The sequence below is a fragment of the Lygodium microphyllum genome, chromosome 16 (genome assembly GCF_053477565.2).
Source record: "Lygodium microphyllum isolate KBCC chromosome 16, Lygodium_microphyllum_v1.1.10, whole genome shotgun sequence".
Taxonomy (NCBI): domain Eukaryota; kingdom Viridiplantae; phylum Streptophyta; class Polypodiopsida; order Schizaeales; family Lygodiaceae; genus Lygodium; species Lygodium microphyllum.
Genome location: NC_141150.1, coordinates 24,889,890 through 24,913,607, shown reverse-complemented (window position 1 = coordinate 24,913,607; position 23,718 = coordinate 24,889,890). Strand labels below are relative to the sequence as shown.

The window sequence follows — 23,718 nt, the reverse complement described above, 5'->3', positions numbered from 1 at the left end:
ACCACAAAGGACCTTGACTAATTTCAGGATAGAAGATCAATCGAGCGAGAACACATTTAATTACAACCCTGTTCAACATCAATAGCTTCAGCTTCATAAAGGAAACAAATCTGATTTATAAACTGGCTATTAAAAAACTGAAGTTCTTCTGTCCCTTCTTGCTATTTCAGAAAGAAACACTCTGCAGGTTGTTTGCTGACTGTTTTTCAGCCATTGAATACATATTTTCTTCCAGCTGCAATTTAGAGAACAAATAGATAATCACCCCATAGCAAGTCCTATTCAGAAGATAATCTGATTTGGGATTGTTGCTATCATACCACTGTTTAGAGCCGCAATTGATTCTCTTTCTGCTATGCTGCTATTTCTAGACATCTATTAGTCACACTAGAAATAGCCTTCCTGTGCCCTGTTAATGTATGTTTCAGCTTTTTGCCATAATTTCCTTAAAATTCATTTTCTTCTGCATAACCTCAAGCTCTCTATCAAAGGCCTCATAAACATTGACATGATTCACTCAAGACTTCCCTACATTATCCTTCTCAACTGCAGCACATTGCAGTTCAAACCTTCCCCTGTGAAGGGAATGCATGGGATCCCATTAAAAGGCCGCAATACAAAGCTAAAAGGATTGTTATCAATTATCACAGTTCATTGTAGATCTCTTCCCAAACTGCTCAGGTCTTTCACATGTTCTCTGTACCTTGAAATAATTGTAGCTGATTGATACAGCCTTACAACAATCTTATTCTCAGGATCAATTCTATCAACAAGAGGGTTAGTATAGCCTTTCAAGGCAGTAGTGAAGAGTACAAGCTCTACAAACTCACTTGCCCTCCTCAAGAATTCTTGTAATCCAAGGCGCTCTGGGTATCTATTTGTTTTCAATTTTGTGTTAACATCTGAATTATGAATAATCTGCTCTTCCTCCAAGCGTTTCTCCTTCTCTTGTATTGCCACTCTGAGCCTAATAATCATTTACAGCCATGGCCTGATTGCATTATGCAAGGATTCTTAATGCTCCTATTCAAAAAGATTACCACCACGAAGGATTTTGCAACCTGCCCTTTGTTGAGAATGCTGCCAGGACCATTCGGCCATACTTTTCTCCTGGCGGCTCCTGCCACATCCTTCGGGCACGAGCTAGTCTTCATGTACAGTGAGCTCAATGCCCGGACTTAATCTTGAAGGAATTTGATGTAGCCAATGGCTTCCAGTAATACAGATGCGGTGTCCGTCTTGATAGGCGCCACCAGCTGTTGAAGCGTTGCAATGCGGTCCCCGATAGAGCTCCCCGCTCTTGAGCTCGATAAAGATGATATGGCCTTCGGCTCCATGAGGCAGCTTCCTAGTTGTTGCTTATTGATGTAATTCTCTTGGCCCGTCACAGAGACATGTCAAAAAATCTCATCGACTCCTCCCTCCATCTCGCAGTTCTACCATCATCAATCCTACTTGAAGGAATGACTTTGTAATCTATGCGTCAAAGAATACCAGAGCGGCAACTCAAGAAAGGTAGTCCAAAAAAAGTTCTTGAACAATGGATGGAGAAAACAACTCCATCAAATTTCAACTAGGGGTGTGAAAGCCTCAATTGTGGCATCAGAACAGGCTCTCAGCCTTCAATTTTAATCTGTAAAAGTGTGTAACCTACAACCTCAATAGCCCTTCATAGAGAGTACAATACACAGGGGTTCAAATTGTTCTCGTAGCAGCATTTCAGTAATGAACAAGTTTGATGGATGGAGTAACTGTATAAGTGCTTCGAATAGATTTCAATGGATTTCTGTGCCTCCATTGCCTTTCCCCAGAGAGCATTCCCCCCTATTCCCTGTAGCAGTTGCCTACTTTTTCTGTGCCTTTTTTCCCCCCAAAAACCCTCCATTTAAAAATATCCATCTGTGGCTTTATTTTTTTCTTTCCCCAGGCATTCGATCCTTCCACAATAGGCCTTAGAAAAGCGGCCCCTTTTTTACCAGAAAAAGCAATAGTGTTTCAAAGTTGATCATAGAGTTGCTATAGCTCTATTGTCCAGATCAAATCAGTATCTGCTTGTACAGTCACTCTGTTGCTCTCAAGAATGTTTGATGTACTGATAATGCCATCGAAATGTGAAGAACACTTATCTATATTCCACTTCAAACCAGTTGTAGAGATGTTAGAGGGACCAGTTAATGGAATTAGACCACAATGAGGACCTTCAACTGATGTTATTTCTGGTAATGTGTCATTCAAATACGACAAGCATTTCCAAAGATCTGTGGTATCCTGATTCCCTGAGTTGTCCAGGACTTCCGTGCCTAGCCCAGCATAGAACTCCTTCACCTCTGGTCGAATAGAATCCAAGTCTCCTTTGATCACTTCAGGTTTGTACCATTTACGAACTTCAAATGCATCCTTAGATGGCAGAAAATCAAGGGCACCATCATAAATTCGATTTGCTCCCCCATCTACGCATATTCGAAAACATGTTTTATCCCATAAAAACAGTGTCAATAAAGACAGTTGATGGTTCAGCACTACAAGTGCAAATGTCAAACTAGGCTACTCTTGGTTCAGAAAAGCACTAGAAAGAAAAGTGGAACTATGGCCCATTGTTGGAATGGAGACTATACTGACACAAGATTTCAAATTGCACAAAAATTTGCCAACATCCAAGGATAGGCCTTCTTCTTGCATCTCCCTGAAACAGTTGAGCACATCCTCACTGAGCCCATATTTAGAGTATCGAGCAGTTATAGCAGGCACATTGAATGTATCAAACATTATTTGTGTCATCTTCTCTCTATTAACCTTGGGATTCAGTGGCGCTTCTATGAGGAGGACTGCTTGCTCTTCCTTAATGACCTCTATTGTAGCCCTTTACTTTTGAACTGCAGAAACCTCCATTGCAAGATCCAAGGTAGATGATAATCGATCTTCTAGTGCTTCTGAAACAGATCCAAACTTCCCAAACATATCCATGCTTCCAAACTTCTCTCCACTATACTCGCACGCAGAAAAAAAAATGTAAACACAACGACTAAGTATGTACAAAGTAACAATTCCCACACACACAACTTTTTGGTGGATTCCACACCTTGGATGTGCAGCAATACGACAACATTTGCCACGTAGTGGAAGTATTCTAGCCATTCCCACTTAGGACTGACCTGAATGAGGGTTTTTTCCTAATGGTCATTTCCTAAACGGCAACTAGCATCGAACCCAAGCGAACTTTTTTACGCAGAAATGCCAGGGTTGAAGCGGATTCATGCTGCACTTGGTGCAAGGAGAATGGGAAACGAGAGGGATGCAAGGCTTAACCTCTCTGCCATAAGGCATAGTCCCATTCCATTTCCCTAAAACAGCGTCAATCGGGATTATTATAACTTAGACTCTAGGTCAGTGCCCTTGCTGTTCGTGTCCTTTGAAAACGATCTTCTTGCTATCCATCGTGATTGAGAAAAGTTCTCGGCCAACTGGGACCACCCATCCATAGGACGGACCCATTGCCACATCCACCGCAATTTTCTCAAGTTGTTTTAGTTATTTAATTACCTACCACATTTAGTTGGACATGTATCAATCAGCTTCCTTAATTAGCCCATTAGGCACTGGTTCCTTCACGTAATCATAACACTTGACATAGAAAAGCAATGTGAAACAAGTTTCTTTTCAACAGCTTGTCATATTTATCTTTGGAATACATTTATAACATCCAGCCCGTAGGCTTGTCCATAATTCGCGCGAAGGCTATCCAACAATCCACAGGGATTACTAATCCAAGATTCCGCTCGTAGACTAGTATGTGGGTCTCGAGATCCAATCTCGAGTCACGTTGGCCTTTTGTGCAGGGCCCGAAAGGTGAGGGATTTACGGCCAGAGCCCCCTCTGGCACCCAAGCGTCCTCCTGCTCCAAGTAGCGCACAACAGAAAGACCTCTCGTGGTGGGTTCGGTCCACCTTCCCGGCACGGTTAACAACCCCCTTGGTTAGGGTCAGGTAGGTAGTCGGGGGTAACTGAAGCTGCCTCTCCCTTCAGGCCTTCAACCTGAAGCATTAGATATCTTTTCATCCTTTAATTCTTTGAGCAAACAAAGCAAAACAGTGCTCTTAAAACTGTTACAAGCACAATCATTTCCATTGGTCGTTATTTGGCCAACTGCTAAGGAGCGAATCCTTCTTTCCGAATGCATCCAGCACTCGATCTGGGATCAATTGCGACTTGGCAAGGTCCCCAAGGGTTTGTTTGTTAACCCTTATATCCTTGGGGCCGTACCCTATTAACCCATTTAATCAAAACCTTAAGTTCTATTAGCAATAAATATGTTATTCCAATTTACTGATTGGTCTTTTGCTTCCAAGAAAATATCTAATCCCCGTATCTTGGTCACTTTACCCAAGAAAGGTACTATAACAGGATGATTATTTATCCTCTTGCAAGACAAACTTGCGTAAGAATCTGCCAATCTCATTCCAAGGAATTGGCCATTCCCTTGTGATCAAATCACAAGGTCATGCGACTCTGCAACTTGTTACACAAGTGTCGCATCTAATCCATGGGACTATTTTACCCATCGAATGGTGTCTTCTAATCATGAAATCATGATTAGATAGGAAACAGGGTTAGGGTGTCTTTATAACAATCTGTTCCTAATTGCACTAGGCCGATATTGTCAGTCCTAAGGTTCCAAATTCAAACGGAGTTTCATCTTTTTATCGAGCAATCCTTAGGGCAGAAACCCTAGATCGTCTCTCGCAAGTATGTCCTATTGTCCCTACATTCTGTGAATGAGGGCAAGTCTTTAGGGTATAAGTATTTCAACTTAACAATAAGAGCGATTAGGTCATGCCCTCAATGTGCTAAATCCTAGTTAGCTCTTTGGGATATGTTGCATTGAACTAACGAGTCCCTCGGGGTTTTTAGGTGTTTAGGTTTAAACCAATTTACTTGTCTATTGTTGAAGATATTTACGAAACCATTTTTGTAACCACATGATTCATTGCCTACGTATTGAGTTGATTTTACAAACCCTAACTTTTCCGACTAAGATCAAAGCGTAAGTTAAGTTATGGCATAATTCCTAGTGATCCTTCTATAACATGCAATCAAGTTTCATGCTACTAAGCTTTAGGGTTTTATGTTTGAACCATGCAGCCTTTTCTAACAATTACGCAGTTGAAATGATATTTATACCAATTGACTAGAGTTATGCAGCTCAAGAACCATTTCATGCCTTGCAAATTTCCTACGGATTATTAGCAACTTTCTATAACGAATCATTGCGAAGAAGAGATGTCTAATAATGCGATATGCGGTTTATTCCTTCCATGAATAATTGAAGTGTACTCTCATAATTCCGACTTGTAAAGATGGGAATTAGTTAATCTAATTTCGTTACTTTGCAATGCATAAAAACCACTTGCTAGGAATGCATAGAGATCTTATGCTCTTCTTTTTCATTCGTTTAATACAAATGACCGATTCTTTAATCAAAGTTATTTCCTTTAATTTAGACAAGGTATTTCAATCGAAAAGTGCATTCTAAATTTCGTAAAGGAATCATGCACAATTGAATTTTTACGACGTAAATCAAAATTAGGAAGAAAACCTGGACTTGTGGTGAAATGTCCACATGGATGCTATGAGACGATCCTCCTACGGTTGCGCCTTGTACCTTCTTAGGGGCCATCGCAAATTCCACATTTTCACCTTGGACACAGAGTTATGATCTTGTCTGTCTCCTTCTTATGCGAAACTCCCTTTGTGAATCAGCTTCCTTGATCAATTTCACCATCTTTTGGAACCAGCTTTAGAAGGCCTTAAAGACTTGTGGGAGTTACAATAAGAAAGATGGTTTTTGATCCGGTGGTTAAAATAAACTTGAGTAGAATCAATGAAAAGAAATGGGTTTAAAACTTTGTGGGGATGCTATGAAAATGGGCTTTAAAAACTCGGTTATTGTGAGCTTTATGGGAGATGTATGGAAAAGAAAATCCACGGAAATGGAGTTAAAAAAAAACAGCTTTGTGGAATGCGAGGGCCTAAATTCTGGGGTGAGACTCCCTTTGTATAAGAACACAAGGGGGGGAAAGGAAGTGTAAGGGGCCACTTGTGAAGGGGTTAAATCCCGGGGGTGGGGTCATAAAAACCCGCTTTGTAAAGGCAATAGGAAAGGGGCACATGAAGGGGCTTTGGATCCCGGGGGGGGGGGGGGGGGGGGGTTATTAAACCCACTTGAAAGGGCTTTAACAAAGCCCACAAGAAAGAATTTTTTGTGGGGGGGCCAAGGGGGGAAAAGGGACTAAAACTGCAAAGGAAAAAGGGGATGAAAAATTTTTCTTGGGAAAGGGGGCTTATGAAGCCCCCTTAGAAGCTTCTTAGAGAAGCTTTTGGCCATTATGAAGGGCTTTGGCTAAGCAAATCCCCCATCAGCAACGTCACATGTCTAGATAACGATGTCATAAGTAGGCCATTAGCCACTTGCCTTTTGTCTTGCCCTACACTCTTTTGTCACTATCTTGGGAAACTTGCTTATTGATGGCATCTAAGCCTTGTCTTACAATGGAGAACTCATTGATCTCGTCTTCTAGAATGGGCTCGGCATCCTTTAGATGTTTTTGAGCTTCTCTTACCCACTCCTTAACCTTGTCAACTATTTTCAATTAGCACTTTGGATTAGGATATCCCCCAACCTTAGCACTCTCCTCTCCGCTATTTTAGGTGTTGAAGTGTCAGCCTCTATATCTACCATTTGCTTCCCTCTCATTAATGTGGTCACACTGTCTATTTTTAGTGTCAGTTTGGTGTCAAATCTCTTTTTCTTTCTTTGGCGATTCTGCTTTCCTATTGAGGCTACATCTAGATTGCTAGGTCCTTGCAACAAAATACCACCCTGCTTTGTTTGTGCTCTAGTCATGACCTTCAATGAGATGGAAGTGGCCTCATAATCAAGTGTTTTGACTCCAAATAGCCCCAAAGGTACAAAAGCTATGATGGTTGATCTAGTAGATGGTTTTCACCTAGGACTTTTAGCATATAATTGAGCGATTCCACACTCGAGGCATCTCAACTTAGCCTTTTCTCGGTTAGCTTGTTCTCATTCGGGGCAAAGAGATGAGGTATTCCTTGGGTGGCCACATCTAGCATAAGATTGGGTCTTCTCTTTGCCTTGCTAGGTCTCTACCCCTTCCTCGACTTAGCACCATCAGCGATACTAGTCTAAAATCCTTTAAGGTGGGATTGTCCTCATCTTTGTATGAGATGTAAGGGTTTACATATGTCTCCTCCTCATTTGACTCCTCTACATAATGTATTAGAGCATCACTCAATGGATGGGTCAAGAAGGGTCCATGTGGTCTAGGTAAGCCTGTAGGATTGATGCCCATTCTTTAGATAGCTATCTTGGCATCATTAGACATTGGGATAGCTAATGGAGAACCATTTTGAATTGTGGTTGTCTATTCCCCAAGTTAGCATGGCTGGTTGTAAAGCTACAGATATGGTAATCACCTCCGCAATTAGAAATACATAGCATCATGACCGAAGCTACCACATTTGGCACAAGGTCTAGATGCAGGTTCAGTGCGCTCAGCCCCAGAAGGTGGTTCCCTCCACAATGGACACATTGCAGAGGAGGTTGTGTAGGTTTTCTAATCATTTCTTGGAGCTTGGTGAGCTCCATCTTTACGCCTACCAATTCTTGGCTTGGGTCAATACTCTTCCCTTTCTCTTGGTTACTTTGACTAGATCTCTTGCAAGAAGTGGTAGCTCTCTTTGAGGGTTTAGAGGCTGCACTATCTCAGCTTGTGGCTCTCAAGATTCTCTCTTTGATGAGTAGGTCCTCTACACATATAGCTTCTTCAAAGAACCTAGCTAGCAGGTCCCTTTGCAGGTTCAAGTTTCCTACCAAGGCTTTGTACATCTCTTCATTCCTAATTTTTCTTTTATAAATATAGTAGAGATTTCTCATTCACTATATCACCTGTGACTAGGATTCTCTTAAAGAGAATCCACATGTGGGTGATGTAATCTCTAATATCCTCATCTTTTTGATTGACATTCTTCAGTTGAACAATAAGGTTATCTAGGTACCCCTCCTCAGAGAATCTCTTAATGAAGAGACTCTTGAAAGTATTGAAGTTGTTGTCTTTGACGTTATCTAGAGTGGTGTACAACATCCATCTTTTATCTCCAAGATAAGACCCAAAGCTTATGCACGTTTTGAGTAGGTTCTATTAGGTTATTTGCCTCATACACCTGCTCAAACTACTCTACAAAGCTACATGGGTCATTGTCCGGCTAGTACTTGTCTAGTTGCTTGGCAATTAGGGGTATCTGCATTTGGCTCTTAGAATTCGGAGTTATTTCTAGTCCCGCTAGTAACAAAGTTATTAGGGCCACTCTACTTTGCTCTGCAATCGTGTTGTCTATGATTTGCTTCGTGAGAAACTTGTTCAATGTAAGATTGGCTTCTAGTGCTCTTTCACTTTCTATATTGGGTCTTGTCCTATTCCGATTGGCAAGCATAAAACTCACTAAGGGTTTGGTGGCCTTTAGTTCAGATAGTTTCTCAATTGTTCTAGGTGGCTTTGAAGGTTTTGGAGATGGGCTAGGAGGTGGTGTCTAAGGTGTAAGCATGGCACTCATGATCTTGGCCAACCAAATCTAGTTGTTGCCTTCATAATAGCCTTGAGTATAGAACAGTGCCTTAGGCACCCATCATAGCTTGGCTATTCATTTGGTTCTATACCGCGGACTTTGTCACCAAGGCTCAAGGCATGATGTTTGGGGATTATGGGTCCATGGAGGCTGGCTTTTAGGTGGCCGTGGTTGTCATTTAGGCACCCATTTGAGTTGTGGCTCAATGGTTTTGGCCATGTCTTGTTTAGGTTGTGTTAAGTTTGTTGTGGTGGGGTGGTACGAGTCACAAATCCCCTCCTTAGAATTTGCACTAGGTTCCCCTACCAATCACTTTGCACACTTAGTTTGAGCCACGTTGCCCATGCTAAAAGCTGCCACTATGTGCACTCTGCCAACAGCTATGTGGATGTGCTACGAGTCATAGTCAACATTGCAATGGGCTTGCTTCTTTAATGCAAAACTTAGTGCCATTCCCTACTAGTGACCTTAGTGTTACGCAATACATAGAAGATCATGGGGAGGCTTGTAGTCTCAACACAGACCGCTACTTTACACTTTCCCACTAGAAGTGGGTAGGACTGCCCCCAAAATGGATTCAGCTTAGCATTTGTGGGCTACAATTGGGGCTGACCAATGAGAGTCCAATGCTCCTGATCGATAGCAAAGATGTTGAAATCAGACCACCCTCATTGATAAGTGCATTGAAAGCATGTTTTTTTTGAGTAGTGACTATTATTCGCAAGTAAGCAGGTGCTACTACTTCCTTGCCCATGTCCTCAATCTATGTGATAATTTCCACTCTTACATTTATAGGGGGAGCAACATTGATAGCTCATGCAATGGATGGGTTAGAGGGTATTACTTCTTGAGGCGAATACTATTATAGAAGCCTATGCCCTTGCCCTCTAGGGTCTAAAGCTCGACACAGTAACACCAGGTCAGCTTACTTGAAGTCACAGTGTTTGACATGCTTGTCAAACCAGCTCTTGCATCATGCTTTTTCATAGATAGTGCATGGGTGGGTCTTAGAAAGGTGTTCTAGCTCTATTAGGTGTTCTATCCATGCCTCCTTTCCATCCCATCTCTCTTGCACTACTATTCTCAAGCTTGGAACAAAAAACTCTACTTGCAAGATTGCTTCTGTCCCTTAGGTCAAGTTGAAGGGTGTTTGCTCCACTACCATCTTGTAGGCTGTCTTATAGGCCCATAGCAGTGCCATGAGTGTGTTATCCTGATCCTTGCATGAAGTAGAGACTACTTTAGCTAGGACATTCACTAGGATTTTATTCGTGGATTCTACCTGAGCATTTTCTTGAGGGTAGTAAGGTGATAATTTCCTATGGATGATTAGGAACATGGATAAAAAATGAGCAACCACTTCATTAATGAAGTGTGTGTGTCTCTAACTAGATTGATGGGGCATGTGAATCATGAGATCACTTGATCCCAAAGGAACTTAGCCATAGTCCTAGCATCATTCTTCCTGGTGGATCGCGTTTTGGCTCATTTCATGAGATGGTCAGTGGCTACTCTGATGTATTTGACCTGGAGTACTCTGTCGTAGGATTGATTGGCCCAATAAAGTTGATTCCCCAATTTTCAAAGGGTTGTGGTGCTATGATTAGGGTCAACTCTATCTTATCTTTATGAAGAGGGGCCTCAGTCCTTTAGAACTTGTCACAATGCTTTACAAATTTGGCAGCATCACAGAATAGGTTGGGCCATTATAGTTTAGATTGTAGCACCTTGTTGGTCATGGTATCTCCACTGAAATGACCTCCAATGATTCCAGCATGCTCTTTAGTCAGCACATCATGCATTTCATGCTCACACATACATCGTGGAAATAAGTCATCATGTCCCAATCCATAAAGTTGGTTGGCAATTAACTAATAAGACTGAATCTTAAGGATAAGGAACTTTATCCTGGCCTTTTTGATAGGTCTTGCAAGTAATCCGTGCTCTAAGATCTAGACTATGTTATCTGCCCAATATGGCATTAAGTCTGCGCTCTAAACAAGCCTTTTTTTTTGGACACACTAAATAGGTGCGCATCAAGTAGATTGTCTATAATCTCCTATCCAGTGGCTTCTCCTATGGGTATGCAGGACATGTGATTAGCCATGTAATGCTTCTTTCCCTCACGTACTACCACAGATAAGTGAAACTCTAAAAGAAGAACCAACCACCTAGCTATGTGTCATGTAGCACAGGGTTTATTTACAAGATAAAGCAAAGCTTGATGGTCCACAAAGAAGGTGAAAGGCATAGCCAAAAGATAATGCCAAAACTTCTTTACAACAAATACCATGGCTAGGCCTTCCCTCTATGTCGTACAGTAGTTCATCTCTGCATTCTTGAATTGTTTGCTAGCAAAGCTCATCAAATAGTCAAGATTGTGTTCATCAGGCTAGCACAAAATAGCTCCCACAGCAAACTTTGATGCATCAATGTGCATGGAATATTATGCTCCAATCTAGGGCTAGTAGAATAGGTGCAATAGTGAGAGTTTTTTCAGTTACTCATAAGCACATTGGCATTCCTTGGTCCACTCAAATACGATCAGAAACTTGTAAAGTGGTCTAACAATCAATGCATGGTTCAAGACGGAACCCTATGTGTCCTAGGAAGTAGTGAACTTCCTTATAATTTGTTGGTGGTGTCAAGTTGACAATAACCTTTCTTTTGGAGAAGTCAGTGGCAATGCCATTCTCAGACACCACATGCTCTAGGATACATACGTGCTTTACCCACTAGAACTAGCACTTTAGGGGGTTGAAAGAGAGATTATACAATCTACACCATTCCAAGACTGTCCGAAGCTTATGTAGGTGTTTCTTTTAGCTTAAGTGTATGCATAGATCATCAACGAATACTTCTAGTTCGCATCTAAGTATGTCCTTGAAGACAATGCACATTAGATGCTAGAATGTGATAGGTGTAATATTTCAGTTATTACAAAGTCGTGTGAATTCTCGGGCAAAAGATAATGCCAGCATTGGGTCACGGACGGTGCGAATTTAAAACATGATGTATCATTGGTAGAGCCAAAACTATGGTTAATGAAACCGCATATTTCCGTGTGAACCTCCTCTTGGGAGGAGGTCAAGAGAAAATTGAGAAGATTTATGGAGAAATATTTCTTTTAAATCTTTTTTATCCTCCCCAACCAAAGGATGTGTTGGAGGTGGGAGAGTAAAGCACGGGCATGTAGGCCTTGCGAAGGAAGTCATGGATGAGCAAAGGCGGTCAAATGAGCATCCTTGCTAGATGTTAGAGGGGGGTGAACCCCATGCCAATGGCCACGTGGAGGGAGAGAGGTACCTCTCCCTCACAGCTATAAAACCATGGTGTCGTGAGGGATAGAGAAAAAGGCTGTGAGATAGGACCGGCACTCTCTTAAGAGAGAGCTAGGAGCGGTACGCTGCTAAGGGAGAAGCTGTCACGCTGTTGTTGAGGAGGGGAGAGGGTCGTGAGCAATCAGCATCGTTGTCATCGTTGAAGGGGAGAGGAGAACCGCCTGCTGCCACTGCCATTCGTCAGCTCGCCTTGTCGCCATCGAATCGCTTGCTGCCACCTGCTACAAGCCCTTAGTCAATTCCTCTCCCACCACGTGGGATTTTCAGGAAGTTCCCAGAAGCTTTAGAAGCTTCTTAAGAAGCTTCTAAAGCCCCCTAAGGAAGCCCCCCTTCTTGTGGGCTTCCACAAGCCATCTCTAAGTGGGTTTTGTACCTCCCCCCTCGGAATCCAAAAAAAAAAACCCTTTCCCGTGGATCCCATCCAAGTTTTTAAAAAGCCCAATAAACCTTTCTTTTTCCCCCCCTCGCGTCTTTACTCAAAGGTTCATTTTAAACCTCGGGGTACCTTAGAACCCCCTTTCTATTGACCTTCACAAGACACCCTCTTTCCCCCCTTTTCCATTTCACCCAAGGCCCTTTGAAAAGCTCATTTAACCCGGGAGTTAAGGCTTTTCCCCCCCTTTGGTTTCCCCACAAGCATCCAATAGCCCAAGTTCTAAAACCCTTCCCGTGGGCCTTTGTTATTGCCTCTCTAGTGGGTTTAAAAGCCCATTTATTCCAAGACAAAAAGGCTGCATTTATGATGGCTCCTAAGAAAGCACAAGGCGCAACCGTAGGAGGATCATCTCTTAACATCCATGTGGACATTTCACCACAAGTCCAGGTTCTTCTTCCTAAATTTGATTAACGTCATAATATTTCAATTATGCATGGATCATTTGAGGAATTAGGATGCATGTTTTTTCGATTGAAACTAATTTGGCTAATAGCTCACAATTGAGGGATTTGGTCATTAGTATTTTTCAATAAAATGAACAAAAATAAGTGAGCATAAGATTTCTATACATTTCTAGCAAGTTGTTTTTATGCATTGCAAAGTAATGAAATTAGATTAATTAATGTCCATTTTTACAAAACAGAATTATGATAGTACACTTCGATTAAGCATGGAAGGAATAAACCGCATATCGCATTATTGAACATCTTTTTCGAAATGATTCTTAAAGAAAGTTACTAGCAACTCTAGGAAATTGTTGGGGCTGCATGAAGAAGATTTAACTCTAGGAAAGTGGCCTAAAAAATTAAATCAACGAAAGGGTGTGTAAGTTTAGCATACGACAAATTCATTCGGAAAAGAAAGTAGAAAAAGGTTGCATGTTAAAACATAAAATCTTAAAGCTTAGTAGCATGAATCCTGTTTGCATGTTATAGGATGACCAATTGGAATTATGCTATAACTTAACCTATGCTTTCATCTTAACCCGAAAAGTTAGGGTTTGTAAATCAACTTATACGTAGACAATGAATCATGTGATTATGAAAATGGTAGCGTAATTATCTTCAAGAATAGACATGTTAAATTGGTTTAAACCTAAACACCTAAAATCGCGAGGTACTCATTTAGAAAGGGTTAATTCAATGCAACATATCCCAAAGAGCTAACTAGGATTTAACACGTTGAGGACATTACCTAATCGCTCTTATTGCTAAAGCTGAAACTCTTAAACCTAAAGACTTGATCACATTCACGGAATGCAGGGACAATAGGACGCACTTGCGAGAGATGATTTAGGGTTTCTACCCTAAAGGATCTCTCGCTAAAACGATGAAAATCGGTTTGACTTGGAGCCATAGGACCGACAATGTTAGCCTAATGCAATCAGGAATGGATTGTTATATCTAATCATGATTTTGTGATTATAAGACTCCATTTGATGGGTAAATAGTCCCATAGTTTTGATGCGACACTTGTGCAACATGTTTTAGAGCCGCATGATCTTGTGATTTGATCACAAGGGAATGGCCAATTCCTCAGAATGAGATTGGCAGATTCTTACGTAAGTTATCTTGTAAGAGGATGAATAATTGTCCTAATATAGTACCTTCCTTGGGTAAAGTGACCAAGATACGAGGATTAGATAAATTGCTTCGAAGCAAAGGACGAGTCAGTAAATTCAAATAACATTACTGCTAATAGAACTTAAGGTATTGATTAAACCGGGTTAATAGGATACGGCCCTAACCCAGAATATAGGGTTAATAAATAAACACTTGGGGATCTTGCCAAGTCGCAATTGATCTTGGATCGAGTGTTGGATGCATTCGGAAAGAAGTATTCACTCCTTAGCAGTTGGCCAAAGAGCTCCACCTCTCAGCTACAAGCCCTCTCCTCTAATTCACTATAAATATGAGGCATGAGGAGGCGCAAGAGAGTAGAAGGAGACCTTGAGAGGCTGCGAGAGAGAGGTAGAGAGAAGGATACCCCTCCAAGAGATTGTGAGGAAGAGCTTGAAAGAGAGCTTGAGAGAGAGAGAGAGAGAGAGAGAGAGAGAGAGAGAGAGAGAGAGAGAGAGAGAGAGAGAGAGAGAGAGAGAGAGAGAGAGTTACCCTGAGAGGCTGCACAATTCCCTCTATCTTGATTCTCGACTTAGCCATCTTCTCTTACACTCTTCTATCTCGAATCTATTCCACCTTCTTATCTCTTGAATCTATTTGTGGACGATGGCCTCCAAGCGAAGAATATTGCATGCGGATGGCAATCCCACAACTAGAAATGAAGCGGAAATGATTGTGCTTGTAATAGTTTTAAGAGCATTGTTTTGCTTTGTTTGCTCAAAGAATTAAAGGATAAATGGATATCTAATGCTTCAGGTTGAAGGCCTAAAGGGAGAGGAAGTTTCAGTTACCCCCGACTGCCTGCCTGACCCTAACCAAGGGGGTTGTTAACCGCATCGGGAAGGTGGACCGAACCCACCACAAGAGGTCTCTCCGTTAAGCACTACTTGGAGTAGGAGGATGCTTGGGTGCCAGAGGGGTCTCTGGCCATAAATCCCTTGCCTTCTGGGCCCCGCACAAGAGGCCAACGTGACTCGGGATTGGATCTTGAGGCCGGCATACTAGTCTATGGGTAGAATCTTGGATTAGTAATCCCTTTGGATTGCTGGATAGCCTTCGGGTGGTTTATGGATAAGCCTACGAGCTGGACTTTATGTATGTCAAAGATAAATATAATAACCTGTTGAAAAGGAACTTGTTTGACATTGGTTTTCTATGTAAAGTGCTATCATTACGTGAAGGAACCAGTGCCTAACGGGCTAATTAAGGAAGTTGATTGATACATGTCCAAATAAATGTGTTAGGTAATTAAATAACTAAAACAACCTCAGGAAAGTGTGGAGGATGTGGCCATGGGTCCATCCTACGGATGGTTGGTCCCGGTTGGCCGAAAACTTTTCTCAATCATGATGGACAGTAAGAAGATCGTACAAAGGACACGAACAGCAACGGCACTGACCTAGAAGTCTAAGTTATAATAATCCCGATTTACACTATTTTAGGGGAACAGAATGGGACTATGCCTTATGGCAGAGAGGTCCAGCCTTGCATCCCTCTCATTTCCCATTCTCCTTGAACCAAGTGCAGCGTGAATCTACTTCAGATGTGGCATTTCTACGTAAAGTAGTTTGCTTGGGATTCGACACTAGTTGCTATTTAGGAAATGACCAATAGGAGAAACCTTGATTCAGGTTGGTCCTAAGTGGGAACGACCAGAATACTTCCACTACGTGGCAGATGCGGAAAGTCCTAGATTGCAAACCCTGTAACATTCCATGGGAGTGCTAGGCGGAGCTTTCTAGATATCCTTTCTGATGGACTACTAAGATGTATCGTGAAGACAACATGTGGACACGTTACAACAGGTGTGTTAGTCAACCCAAATGGCATGACTATAAAGACAAATATGCCCCATTGTATGGAATATGCCATCTTGTGTCTATCGTCAGGGTGCACATGATCTTGGTTATAGCTCGAGAAGCCATCCAGGAAACAATATGCTTCTTTTTATGCTGGTCTCTTGAGTATGTGCTCTGTGTAGGGCAATGCATAATTGTCTCTCTTAGTTGCAGCATTGAATTTTTTGTAGTTTACACACACTTGGAATTTTTTTTCTTTTTCAAGGAAATCATGATGGGTAATACCCAATCCATGTGCTTGATCTCATATATCAATCCGACCTTCAATAGTTTATCAATCTCTTCCTTGATGGTGTGAGCATCCTTCAGATTCATCGGATAAGGTCATTGTTTTATCGGTGTTGCATCAAGAGTCATTGGAATGTTATGCATTATGACTCTCGGATCAATTCCTTTTAGTTATTCTAAGAACCAGGAAAACATGTCTATGTAGTCTTGCAAAAGAGCAATGAGATCAACCTCCTCTTGCTTGGTGACATTGTCACCTACTAACAGGGGTTGTGGTTTCTCCCCTTCCCCTGTTAAGTTGACCTCTTGACTTTGGTAGGCCCTTCTATCAGTTCACTTGCATGTCCATCCATCTTCTCTCCCAACAACATCACTACCCTATCTCCCTTCTTGAATTTAGTGAATCACTTTAGTAGGTCTTGGGGCTTCCTTTGTTTTTTAGTTTTTGACCCCTTTGGTTGTCCTCTCTTTTCCTCCTTCACCCATCTATGCCTTAGATGGGCAAGCAAGTCCCCCTTGATGCATATAGTTTTAGGTGGTCAAGATATCTCTAGCTCACTCTCAGAGCTTACTTCTAATTATGAGTTAAACTTGCAATTGTTGCTAGAGGAGGGGGTATCCCATGTGTCACTAGGATGGACTGGTCCTACTTACTCATAGTCCATCACGCCTAAGTGATCCAACCAAGTGCGATCACATTCAGTTCTGAAGAGTCCTCTTTCAATTCTAAAAGTGTTGGCTCTCCCGGATTAGAATCTACTCTTATTTGTTCGATCAGTCGGCCATCTGTGTTGTACTCTATCGTCTAGGCCTCTTCTTCACTTTCCTCATTTGTAGAGTAGTAGTCCTCTTACTCGTCGTTCGAATACATTCTGACTACTCGTCATTGTTTAGGTCTTTATTCTCAGCTCTTTTTTTATTTGTGATCAACACCCAATTGTACATAATATTTAGGCCTTGCACCTAGGTCCATTACCATTTCGGCTCCTCCATGAGGTCTTGGAGTGACTTGAGATTGGTGGCTAGGTCACTGACTAGCTTCCTCATCAAGCAAAGAAGAATCCCTTAGAGCTCAGGTCTATTAGAAGGAATATGGAAAGGGGCAAGAGTCTACTGTCTACTAGGGTTTCTAGCCATCATGCAAAGTGGTAGTGAAGGTGGGATCTCACAACACAATCTTAGTGAGTTTGGGAATCTCCGAATTCCCATTTTTTGAATACTAAAAAGATGGCACCCGGATAACATATCCATAAGTTTCTCAAAACCATATGATGTAACCTATCATTGGAAAGCGCTTGAAAAATGGAATCTATTGAGCTATAGACCACTCAATTTGGAGTTATAGTGTTCAAGTTATGACAAATCCAAAGATTTGACCATGTGTCCCAAACTTATGGAAAATTCCCATATTCCCCAAAATGATGTTTTACCCTTCGGTAAATGGGATGTGGTGGCTTTATGTGACTCACTTGTTGTCCTTGATACTTGCTTATAATCCACTAGCGATCATGGTCCTCTCTGAGGTTCTAGAGGTTGCACATTCTTGAATTATAGTCATTGAGCTTCTCTCTTTGAGTAGGTTGTCTACTCATATGGCTTCTTCAAAGACCCTAGTTTGTACGTCCTTGTGGAGGTTTGAGTTGCTCACCAAGGCCTTGTAAAGCTCTTCACTCCTAGTTCCACTTATGAACACAGTGGAGACCACTCTCTTACTAAGTTGCTCTTAGGGTTGGAATTCTCTTAAAGAGACTCTCCATGTGGGTGACTAGTCTCGAATGTCCTCTTTGTTCTTTTGAGTGACATTCATCAGCCAAACAATAAGGTTATTTGAGTACCCTACCTCAAAGAATCTCTTGATGAAGAGACTCTTAAGATTATTGCAATTATTACATTTAGTATTATCTAGGCTAGTGTACCGCATGTGCCCTTTGTCCCCAAGTGCAAAGACCAAAAGCTTGTGCACATTGATCAAGGTTCATTAGGACGTTCGCCTCACATACCTGCTCAAATTGCTCTACAGAGCCATATGGGTTGTTATTGGGCTGATACTTGTTGAGTTGCTTGGCAACTATGTGTATCCTTGTTTGGCTTTTGGAATTCGGAGTAATACCTAGTCCTATTAGCAACGAAGTTGCTAGCACTACTCTTATTTGTTCCACAACTGTGTTATTTATGAGTCACATCATGAGAAGTGCGCTTAATGTAAGGTTGGCTTCAGATGCTCTTTCCCTCTCAGCATTGGGTCCTGTCTTGTTTTTATTGGCAAGCACTAAAACTCGCTAGAACTCACCCATTTCTATCACGTATATCAGCCTCTGAGTTTGCTACTCCTGATTATAGGTGGCTACATCTTAAAGAGCTTTCTTTACTAGTCTTTACTCTGCCTCCAGGTCCGCTATGATATCCTTGGCTAGTCTTCCATGGTGCTCCATTTTGTTATGCAAGTCGTATCGATTTATCATCTATTGCATATCAATTGGAAAGTCCCCCAAGTGGAACTCACCATTTTTGGAATTGGTGTTGGATCCTGACATTTCATCAATCTCTTGGGTCACTAGGGTGTTGATCAGGCTAATCAACTCAGGTAAGATTGAGTCCCTAATCATGACAGCTCCTTTCACTCTCCAAGAGGCTTTCTTTGAGGCTTAGTATCCACCACCAAGATTGTGCAATCAAGATCAGAAGGTCTTCTTCTATTAGTGGGTTTGTTTGATCTTGGTTATCTTGTGTGTGAGTTTCTGATTATTTCAGGAAAGTCTCAATTTTAAGTGTACTCAGGTGCTCATGGGATGCTCCCTTCCGTGCATGGTGCAAAATCAAGCTTTCATCTTTCTAGGTACACTTCAAGTGATTATTTATGCAATATGTGACTACGATGAAAATAATGTGGTACAAACACATGCTTTTCTAGTCCATTCCTATAGGTGGTAATTGCCCTAACATGTTGGTTTGGGTCCTTTAAGATGTCCCAGATGGATGGTCTAATAAGTTGTATTCGTAGTCACTTCCTAGGCCGCTAAGCCACAATTTTTGGAGTCTTAAGACTCTATGAGTCTTTCAAGGTGTCTAGAGGCCTATGAGGGTGTTGCTCAACTCTGGATTGGGCTCTATCTGGTCTAAGATATGTTCCTTTGTCAACTTCCAAGTTTTGATTTTAGTGTCCGAGCATTAGTCGTCCGATTCCTAAAATCGAAATCTCCAAGTTTTGGTCTATCTGAATGGTAGACTTAGATTGTCCGTCCGAGGGGATAAAGTTGGACGGTCTGAGTTCAAGTGCCCAATTTTTGATATTCGAGCAATTGGGGTTTGAGTTCACAAGTTGGATAGTCCGATCACAGTGTATCTAAATGGGAAAGTTGCCTGAGTGGTTCAAGTCTGAGTGTTTGAGTTTGGTGACTCGAATAAGGGAAGGTGTGTGCGAGTGGATAAAATTAGGATGCTCTCATTGCCTTAATCAAACCTTGCGGCCAAACAATATAAAAATATTTAAAACCCATACTCGCAGCTGGAGGTTTGAAATACACTACAATGAAGATTAGCATTCACACTTTCTTTTCTTTGCATGTAGCTCTCTCTCTCTCTCTCTCTCTCTCTCTCTCTCTCTCTCTTTAGCTCTCTATCTCACTATCAGATGAGCAAAGGAGCTCTCCCAATTGATCTTTTCACCTGATATTTTCTTATTAAAGCTCTTCTCGACTCAATTTTGATCTTTTCCCTTCCTTCCTTCTGATGCATTACACATTAAAGGTCTTTTTCTCTTCCTTTAATTCATGTTTGGCATGTTTATAGAGCAGAAACCCTATTGTGCATAACCTTCTTTTTCTTGTTTTTTCTTTTTTTCTTGATCCTAATGCATTCAAATCACAACGAAGTGCTTACAATAATCCACTCTACTCATCTAGATCTAGAAAAACAAAAAACTTACTTGCTAAAGAGATCAAATGCCTCTTCAAACTCCCTCGGTTCCTACCTATCTATCTCCAATATCCATTCAAGAAAAACCCTACTTTAGTGCTCAATTCAGAGCATGCAAGCACTCAATGCTTGAATCAGTTGGTCTCAACAATGGAACAAAAATGTGGGAGCTTTTGCTCAATTTCCAAGACCCGTGGACCACTTATTGCTTCAAGCATTTCAAGCCAAGTGCAATGACTACCTCTCACAAAGCTATATGTGCTCTCACACCTATGATTCTAGTGAGCTTACCTCCATGATCGATCAAGTTCCTCCTACCTCAAGCACTCCCATAGCTCCATGATCCAAGGTGTAAGCTCAACCCTTAAGCTCCAAGCTCCAAGCTCCATTATTGTGCATGAGATAAGAGGAAAGGAGAGGAGAAGAAGAAGAGAGGAGAAGATGGGGAGCATCTCCACCCTAACACACTCACTCCCTCTCTCAAGCACAAGCTCAAGCAACAAGCAAGAACAAGAAGAGGAAGAGAAGAGGAGAGCTAGTTTTGGCCACACACAAGAATAAGATTCTCTATTCACTTTTTGACTCTTATATATGTCCTAATCCATTTTGGGAACCCATCCCCTTTTTTACATGACAAGCCATTTACGGCTAATTCATCTTTTCATATTCCCTTCTATTTACATTGTAGCTTCACCCATGCCCTGTCTACTCTTTACAAATTACACAGGAGGGAGCCTAGCACTCTTTTACAAAGATTCAAGGGTGCCTTTGCATTTTAAAATGCACTTGTTCCATTTTTGCACTTTCCTTCGGGTTTTAAGGTGCCTTTGTGTTTTTGGCCCTTTCTCCTCTTATTTTTTGTGTCGAGCCACTTTTTTTTTCTTTGCCTTGTATTTTAAAATTTCTTTTGCTTCCTTCTTTTTATTTTTTTACCTTTCTTGCGCTAGGGTTAGAGATCATAGTCCAATGCGATGCCCTTCCCGACTCCAAGCTCAAGAAGTACCCAAACATATCAGTGTCTAGCACCTCCTAACACAAACGAAGGGAGCATCCCCTAGCTTATTGCTATGGCCCCACTACAGCTCTTCTACACCCTAGGATTAGCCCCATGATATGACATTTGAACATAGTTATCTTTTGATAATATTCATTCTAGGAGATAATTCAATCCTTACCAAATCACTCTCCCAAAGAAAACTATAACACTAGACCTACAACTTAGGGAACCTCATACTCAACATGGGTCAATCGCTCAAAAATAAGTGTTATGCATCTATGAGATATTTTTCTTGATATACGATGTATGAAAATTCAGATGCAAAGTGAATGCCATATAGTGCACAAATGAGTAAAGTTATTGATCAACCAGCATGGACATGCACAAATAATTCTTTTCATGATTTCACTCTAGCATAGTGCTTCGTTGCTAGGGTAATACCAAAATAATCCATGCTACTACCCTTTTCAAGACTTAGAATAATCATATCCTATATGTCAAGATATGTATAAAACCAGAATTCACATAACACAACTTTCCACAACCCTTTCCCCTTACCATTTAAGGTTTTTCTTGTGGTGGTAGATATAAAGAGTATTTTTATGTGTTTTTCGTATGTGAAAAGTAATAAATGCACACTTTTACATATATATGGGAATAAAATGAGGCTAAACCTTATGTCTCAGCTTGGTTATATGTGTACAAATATATTTCTAAATTTTAATTATTAAAAATATTTTTTAAATTTTCTTGGCCAAAATAATATTTTTGATATTTTATAAAATTATTTAATTAAATTATTATATTTTTGAAATTTTTTGAGTCTAAGAAATAATTCACACTCTAAATCATCTTCACATTTAGTTTTATCCCATATGAACGTTGTCAAAGGGTTTACGAAAGCAAAGTCGCGTCTTCAGAAGACCTTGATATATATCAAGATGGAAGATCAAACAAATAAATAATCCAATGTCAGAGATGGTTCTAGCATTCAACTCTGAGTCATATATTAACCATACAATAATTCTAGATTTCAATCAATAAATTCTGTTTTAGCTTCAGCATGTGATACAGGTAAAGTGTACCAATAACATTCTTGTAATCCACTGATGGTATATGACTCTCTTTATAGTGAGCTCAATCATCAAGTTTTTAGGGTTACTCCAAGCTGAATAGGATGAATAGGTGATATTATATTGTTATGATGGGCTGTTTCTGTAAACCTTTAAAGAACCTTGTAGTTTTCATACATGGTTACCACCTCCTTATGTAAAACCTTGGAGTTTATCTTATCCAAAAATTTAAGGTATGTGTCATGAAAATTGGGCTCAATACTTTGCGAACAGTATTCAGCATCTCAGTTGGTGTTGAGCGAACTTTATCTGCCACCTTCTTCACCATGGGGCTTAGCTTGGGGAAGAGGAAAGCTGATGGTCTGGATTTAGGAGAAGCAGCTGCAGACCAAGTTCCCTTCTTTTGAACTGCATCTGGACTATCTAAACCTCTTTGAGAAAATGATGAATCATAACTTTGTCCACCAGTTATATCTGTTCTACACAAGGATGATGTTCTTGTAATCCCTTGAGAAGACAGAAACACTAAATCAAAATTTGCCTCCCACTTTTCTCCAGTGCCATAGTCAACTGAAGTGCTGCTGGATTGATATACAGGCATCGATAATTTGGGAAGTCCAAGATAACAAAAGGAAGAACGAGCTCTGGTACAATTAAGTTTTTGTGTCCTCCTTCAACTTTTATCTTCCTCAGATAAATTTCTGGACTGGATCCTTCTTTGTAGAAACCGAATGTATCGGAAAATCGCCATGTTGAAAGCTTGTGTTGGCTGGAAGGACAGACGAAAGACGAGTCGAGGGAACGTCAGAAACGAGTTTTCTGTTCCTTTTCTGTTTACATGGTCATCGCCATCATCCAGAGAACGTGCTTCCTCCGTTCGATCCTTTTGCCCAGCAGCAACCTCATCAGCCATCACCTCTGTTCATCGTAGTCTTCGCCTTGATCTCTCCTTCAATATTGCCCCTCCCCAGAGCCAAGCAGCCTACAACACAGACAGATCCATCGTTTTCATAAGCAGGCTGTTTATCATGCTGTTCTTCCTTCGTCGCTCCTCTCTCCGCAGTTCACAACTTCCTCCACCTGACAAGTGAATTTCCCTAATAAAGGCTTGAAACATGCAATTCGGGCTCGCTCCGCTGCCTGCGGCAAAAACCAAAAAGACTGCCGCTTTCTTTCTCCCGTCTGCTTCTATGATCGCACAAATCTCGTAGAAGTTGATCGCACAAATATACAAGCTCCAAGGTGGCTCAAAACATTCCCCTGGAACTGCCGACGGAGCTTTGCTATTTTGCTTCGTCTTCGTCTTTTTCTTCTCACTACTCTCCTGCTTCGGTTCCTCCTTCGCCTTCAGCCAGTCATGATTCGATGTCCTTTTTCCCTCTCTCCACTCTGCGCATCCTGTGTCAGATCCATACCTCCCTTTTTCTCCTGTTTTCAATTCGTATGCTTTTTACTGAGTTCCCATCTTTCTCACTAATTGCTTCCCTAATGCTATAGCCATCGAAGCTTCTCTCCACACCTTCATTCCCTGACTCCGCAGCTGTTTGCAACTCTGCCCAAGCCTTATCTCTTTCCGCTTTTTGCTATTTGATCTCCTTTGACGAATT

At 41.2% G+C, this 23,718-nt stretch overlaps 1 pseudogene; it reads right to left on the bottom strand.

Moving 5' to 3' along the window:
- Window positions 1–1,995: 1,995 nt before the first annotated feature.
- LOC148022642 (thiamine pyrophosphokinase 1 pseudogene) lies at window positions 1,996–22,712 on the bottom strand (annotated as a pseudogene).
- Window positions 22,713–23,718: the final 1,006 nt, after the last annotated feature.